The 6,000-nt window shown below is 55.5% G+C and overlaps 1 protein-coding gene across 7 annotated transcripts in view; it reads right to left on the reverse strand.

Moving 5' to 3' along the window:
* The window catches only part of LDLRAD4 (low density lipoprotein receptor class A domain containing 4), a 176,513-nt gene extending 171,224 nt beyond the window's left edge, over positions 1-5,289 (reverse strand). For 2 of the 7 annotated variants that reach the window (XM_013999211.2, XM_013999208.2), the window contains exon 1: positions 3,844-4,370. The gene's annotated coding sequence lies outside the window, so the exon portion shown is untranslated. Of the gene's footprint in view, positions 1-3,843; positions 4,396-4,472; positions 4,805-5,269 lie in introns of those variants that run through there. The other 5 variants (XM_021096017.1, XM_013999207.2, XM_005665262.3 and 2 more) reach the window with 5 other exon arrangements.

The following is a 6,000-nucleotide window of genomic DNA, read 5'->3' on the forward strand; positions in this document are numbered from 1 at the left end:
GCTGACTAGCCAAACGGCCGGGGGTGAAAGTTCACTGTGCCCACGGCGTGCCAACCCCCACCCCCTGCAGCACACACTTATCTCAGGGTGTTTGTTCTCAACGTCTGCACCTGTAGACAGAACGCAGCCCTAAATGGCTTGAGACTGGGCTCTGAGAACCCCAAGAGCCTGAGCAGCTAAGAACAAAGTGTGGGTCCGTCAGAAGCAAGACCCTGGGAGGAAAACGAGGTGCCATGTCCCCTGACACAGGGGGTGGGATGTGGGGGTACGAGGGGCCAGCAAGGGGCAGGGTCACGGGCCAGGGAAAGTGCCCTGCAGTCCTGCCAAAAATAAATGCAGGAGACACGCCCTTTTGGCTTCTGAGCCAAGTCACAGAATCCCAGGCAGTAGGCAGAGGTCTTCCACACACGCACACCAGCAGGCTCCTGGGTACCCGCGCCCAGCCGACCAGCCGCAGGGTGTGCTTGCAGGGCAGGCGTGGTGCCGACAGAGGTAATTTATTTATGCCTGTCCTGTAACATTAGCAATCTGTCTGGAGCTTGGCAAGCACCAACTTGCACTGTCATATAAACTGTCAGACAAACTTTGTTTCATAAATGCTTCTCCTTTCTGGCAGACAATAAAACATCATTATAAAAAAAAAAAAAGTTGTCATCTCCTTTCCTGCTCCTTTTCTCTTTTCCTCTTCCAAAAAAAGGGGGGCGGGGGGAGAGAGCTGTAGAAAAAGAAAGAATAAGAAAAAAAAAGAAAGCCAGCCACGAGAGAACTCATGCAAACAGAATTGATCCTCAGCAGGAGTCTTAACCTTGAAAATCTCAACTTTTTTTTTCTGATGCCAAGTAAATGAGTAAATAAACGAATGAGGGAGGGGTGGCATGGTGGCTGTTGGTCATGAGGAGGTGCAGAGCAAAATGTGCAAAACAAAAGTACAGTCATTAAAAATTAATAAAGGGTGCGGACATCAACCCCCACCCCCCACTCTGCGCAGGGGGATTTGAGCCAGACACTCTGCGTCCTCATTAAGTGGTGACTGGCAGGCGGCCGGGGTTCTGGGAATGCCAATATATTAACCAGAGGACTCTTTGCAAACCCTTTAGAGTTTTTATTCTAGAAAAGTCAACCATTTGGCACAGAGCAGCCTTATTTTTGTCCGGGAAAGCTCTCTGCTGCCAATCAAGGGAGAAATTATAGCTATGTTCTTCGTAATTTCCAAGATCTATCTGGAAAACAAGCTGGGTTGGACGAAAAGTCCTTACAAAAACAGCTTTAAAGGCCAAAGTACCATTTTTAGTGGAAATTCAAAGAAAAGCAATCCATACTCAAATCACATGAATAGGAGACAACACAAACATCATTTTCAAGTGCCCCTGTGGTAGAGAGAAAAACAGTACGAATTAGAAATACAGATCAAATATTTCTACAGCAATGCATAGTACAGGTGTTCACCTCTGTCCTCTGGCTGCCTCAAAAAGAAGCTAACGATGCCACCACAAAACCTCCCCAAGACAGGGCAGGTCTTGTGGCCTAAATCCTCAGATGGAGACAGAAGCTATACATCACTATTTTAAAACTCAAGATTCGCCATCCACGCACACCCATAGCCTGGGTCACGGTGTAACTCTCCAGACTGACGGATCCCATGCAGGCAGAAAGGCACTTTGACATCAGAAAACGCTGGCTTCCCAGAGGGTGTTCTGAGACTTAGAAAAGGAGGAAGAAGGGAGAGGCAGCATTCTGAGCGGTTCACATTTAAGAGCCGTACATCTATGTGAAGTATGTCAAACATTTCTAAAAATTTTCCAGGTTCCCATGGCATGATTTTCTATTCTTTCTTCTGTATTACCTCTCACTCAAAAGGACAGAGACATCAAAGAGACTCCATAAGATTCGATTCAGAAGAAAGATGCGAAGAAGCTTGGCAAGGGCCTCCAGAAAGATCTGACCAGTCACGGTTGCCAGCATCCCTACCCCGAGCCCTGAGTGCTTGGGTTTTATGTGAGGACAAAAAGCCACCACCTTCTGCCCAGACTGCAGGCTGGCTGTGCAGGGGCACAGAAGAGCAAGGGGGCAGGCCAGGAAACAGGCACAGGGCCCCAGGCCACCCTCACCTCCCTGCACTCTCCTGCCCGGCTGGGAGGGGCCCTCCTGCAGCCTAGAGAAGCAGACAGCGCCCGGCGAACTGCGGCTGCTCTGCCAGGCTGCTAAGTCAACCAAGACTGCAGCACAGGCCCAAACTGTAAACACCTCCGCAGGCGGGCGGGTTTGCTCTCAGCGCCAGGCAAGACAGCTATTCTTAGAACACTGTCAGCAGTGGGGGGAACAAATATCTGTCTATGTATATATATACACTGGCGGGTGGGAGCGGGAGACTTTGACTTTCAAATCATGTGCCAGCAAATTGGCACCAAATCTCTTAATAAGCAGCTGGCACTGGCTGGGTTCCTCTGTGGGACTGTGGTGGTGCACACTGAGCCCCACAGTGGATTCGAGAGACAGCCTTAAACCCTGTTCAGAAAAGTCGTCTCCATGGTAAATAGAAGCCTCCATGATCCAGAACCACAGCCAAGACTCTTCCAAGGGTAACAGGAGAATGTTAAGAAATTAGAGGGGCTTTTAAAACAAGGGAGGAAGGCAACTGCAAGTCCACTGCAGCAAACCCCTTACTGGCACTTACGTCTCGGCCCTAATTCCTAACTGTGTTCAATGTCAATAGCAAATTGAAGCTCTTAAAAGAATTAAGCTTTCAAAGACCATGAGGAATATACTGCCATGTTTTAAAAAGCACTTCTTTGCAAGGGCAATCAAAGGGCATCCAAGGGTTGACAGGAAAGCAAATATTATAATTCATTAAATGTACATGGATAATACTCAGATCCACTCCTTTGTCCATGGAATGACCCAAATTTGACACTAGGACCCTTCAGTGAATATAACATGTTCCAAGAGAACTGTGCAGAGTACAAGGGCAGATGACAGTAGACACAATACAGAAGATGAAATACTCACGCAAAAGCAGATGGGGCTGGACACAAAGACAGGGTCTCTATGCAGACCCTCTAGAACCCTTCCTATAGCCCCTCCTGTGCTGAGGCTCCAGGGCCGCAGCCTGGGAGTATACCTTCTTGGCTGCCAAACAGGTGGAGGGCCACTTTAAAAGGAATCTCCCAGGTCCACCCTCCAGGGATGCGCCAACCTCCGTGGCAGCCACAGGACCACATATTTCCAAGAGCCAGGGCACTCACCACCGCCACCCACCTCCACTTCAAGAAGGCTACAAACAGCAGCTCTGGAATCAACAGCTTACCTCACCTCCCCCCCCCACAAAACCTACACACAGTGGTTCATCAAAACCAGTTATCACAATCACAGTCAACATTTCGACAGCAGCGGCCAACTATAGAGGGGTTCAGGGGTGCGAAGTCGCCAAAAGATACCAGAAAGAAAGGAGAAAGAGAAGCGAATAAGTGGGACACGAAGGGAAGAGAAAAGAAGCAAATCAAAATCATCCAATTTCAGCTAATTAAGAGAGTCTCCAGAGAAAACAAAAAAGGAGCTAGTTTCTGTGTCCACCCGCACTCAGTAGTCACTTCTGCGCCTGCCAGGGTGCCTGCGTGTTGTGAGTTTCCGGCTGTGCCAACCCGCGCGCGCGCTCACCCGGGAAGCGGCCCGGCCCACCTGCCCTCTCCAGGTGCCACCCACCCGCCACGGTCCCCGTCCTCCTCCTTTTCCAGTTAAAAAAAAAAAAAAAAAAAAAAAAAAAAAGTTTGAAAACAAGCCAATGCCGTGGGGGCCGGCACTGCTAGCTGCTCAGCACCGAGCCCAGGTCTCCCGCGGCGCACTTACCGGGCGAATCCAGACCCGGGGCGGCCGGCGAGGGTCCGAGAAGTGTCCTCAGGGCAGCGCCGGGCAGACCGCACAACAAAGGCAGGCAGGGGCGGCCCGGCTGGGTGCTCGTCGCTTCCTGTTTATTCCGCCGCGAGGGTCACAGAAATTCTGTACACGCCCGCTTCCTGCGGGCTCGGGGCGCAGCCTGAGAGCCAGCGGCGCGGGGACGACGACTTCCCAGCTAACGCCGAGAGCTCCCTGCCGCCCACGCCCGACTCTGTGCGCGGGGTGCCGGGGGACGCGAGGTCCAGCGTACTCCCCTCCGCCCTTCCCTCCCCGCAAACTCAGACAGGTCCCGCACAATCTGCCCGCCCAGCGCGTCCCCGACCCGCGGCGGCGCACAACCGCGGGGGGCAAAACCGCGTGGGGCACCGAGAAACAGGCAACGCTGTGGGGGCGGCGCCCGCCCCCAAGGAGCGCCCGGGACGCCGCCGTGCCCACCCCGCACCCTGACCCGACTCTCGGGCGGGCGGCCTGCCGACGGCGCCCATACGCGGACGTCCTGTCCCCCCCGCCCGCACCCCTGGCCCGCGCGGCGCGGAACTTGGCCCGACGCCGCGAGCGCCGCAGCACAGGGTCGCACTCACCTGCGTCTGCGGTTCAGGAGCGCTGGCAGCCGGCGCCCCCCGAGCGGCCGGTGGCGCGGGGGTGGCGGGGCGCGGCCAGGCGGCTTTAAGGGCCGGGATCGGACCGAGCTCCCCGCGCTTTCCGCCCCCTTCCAGTCTCCCTGGACGCGCAGCCGGTGTGACGGCGGCGGCTTCTTGCCGGCTCGCAGGGGATCCCCGGCCCGGCCGGCCAGCTCGCAGCACCGGGCGGGGAAGCGAGACGGTGCGGCGGGTACAGCCTCCGCCTCCGCGCCGTCTGTCTCCAGGCGGCCCGCTCGCCGCGGCAGCGCCTGCCTCGCAATCCGCCGGTCTCTCCGCCCTCCCCATCCCCCTCCGAGCGGGACCGGCGGCGGCCGGGCGGGGCGGGGCGGAGTGGGCCGGCAGGACCCCGCGCGGGCCCCGCCGACCTCCGTGGGCCGCGGGCACCGAGCGGGGCGAGCGGGCGCCCAGGCCGCGGGACCCCCGGCTGCGCACAAGCCGCGGCTCGGGCCTTGCGGGGCGCGCGCCCACCGCCGGCCGGACGGGGAACTCCATCCAGGAGCCGGGAGACAGCGGCTGGGGCGCTGCAGGGCTGGCGGGGAGGGGGTCTGCGCGCAAGTACCACGCGGCTGCGAGTGCCCCAGGCAACCGGCCTTCCGGCACCGCCCGAGACGCACAGTAGGACTGCACCCCCCCCAATCAGCCCCTTAGGATCCCGGCCCTTTATACGGGAAATGGCTCCAGGTGGGAAGGTCAGCTGGATTCTTCCCGCTGCGACCCGTTCTCCGTGGAGGACTCACCTCTGTCTTCCTCTGAAGGCGGGTTCAGACACCAAGTCCCCTTGAGAGCGGACAATGAGCGTGTTGTCAGAAATACTAGCGCGCACATCCGCCAACCTGACCATAGGGCTGGTAACTGCGTGGTGTACAGACATTCTAACCCAGCTGTATTACAGCCACGCAATTAGACAGGTGTCCCTGCCAACATTAAGACCCCAGCAGACAGACACACTAAAATATACCAACCTGGCGATTCAGGGAGAGTCTAACAGAGGTGCAGCTAATTAAAGCAGCTGATTTTCACACCTCCACCCAGAGCTGACCAGCTCATACTTCCATAGTATCAGAGAAAATGATCTTTTGTAATCTACTTTAATTTGTCAATAACTTGTTTGTATGTGAAATGTTGGCCTAATTCAACTTCCCTTAAAGTGTCCCCAGGTCTCTGAAACTGTGAAGATAACTGCTCCGTCGGATTTGATGAGTCCTTATAGGTAATACAATGCTAACTACCACTTACTGAAAGCCTGGAGCCAAGCCTTGTGCTAAGTCCTTTACAGACAGTATCTAATGCAATGCTCAGAATGACGGTGGCAGCTATTACTCTCCCGTTTAACAGATGAGAAAATCGAGGCCATGAAAGATTAAGTCCCCAGACTACAGAGATGGGTTTGGCAGTCCTAAGTGGCGGCACAGGAAGCTGGAGTTGGCCCACACTGCCACCTGCCTGCGTGAGGCAGCGCTGACATGCC

The sequence above is a fragment of the Sus scrofa genome, chromosome 6 (genome assembly GCF_000003025.6).
Source record: "Sus scrofa isolate TJ Tabasco breed Duroc chromosome 6, Sscrofa11.1, whole genome shotgun sequence".
Taxonomy (NCBI): domain Eukaryota; kingdom Metazoa; phylum Chordata; class Mammalia; order Artiodactyla; family Suidae; genus Sus; species Sus scrofa.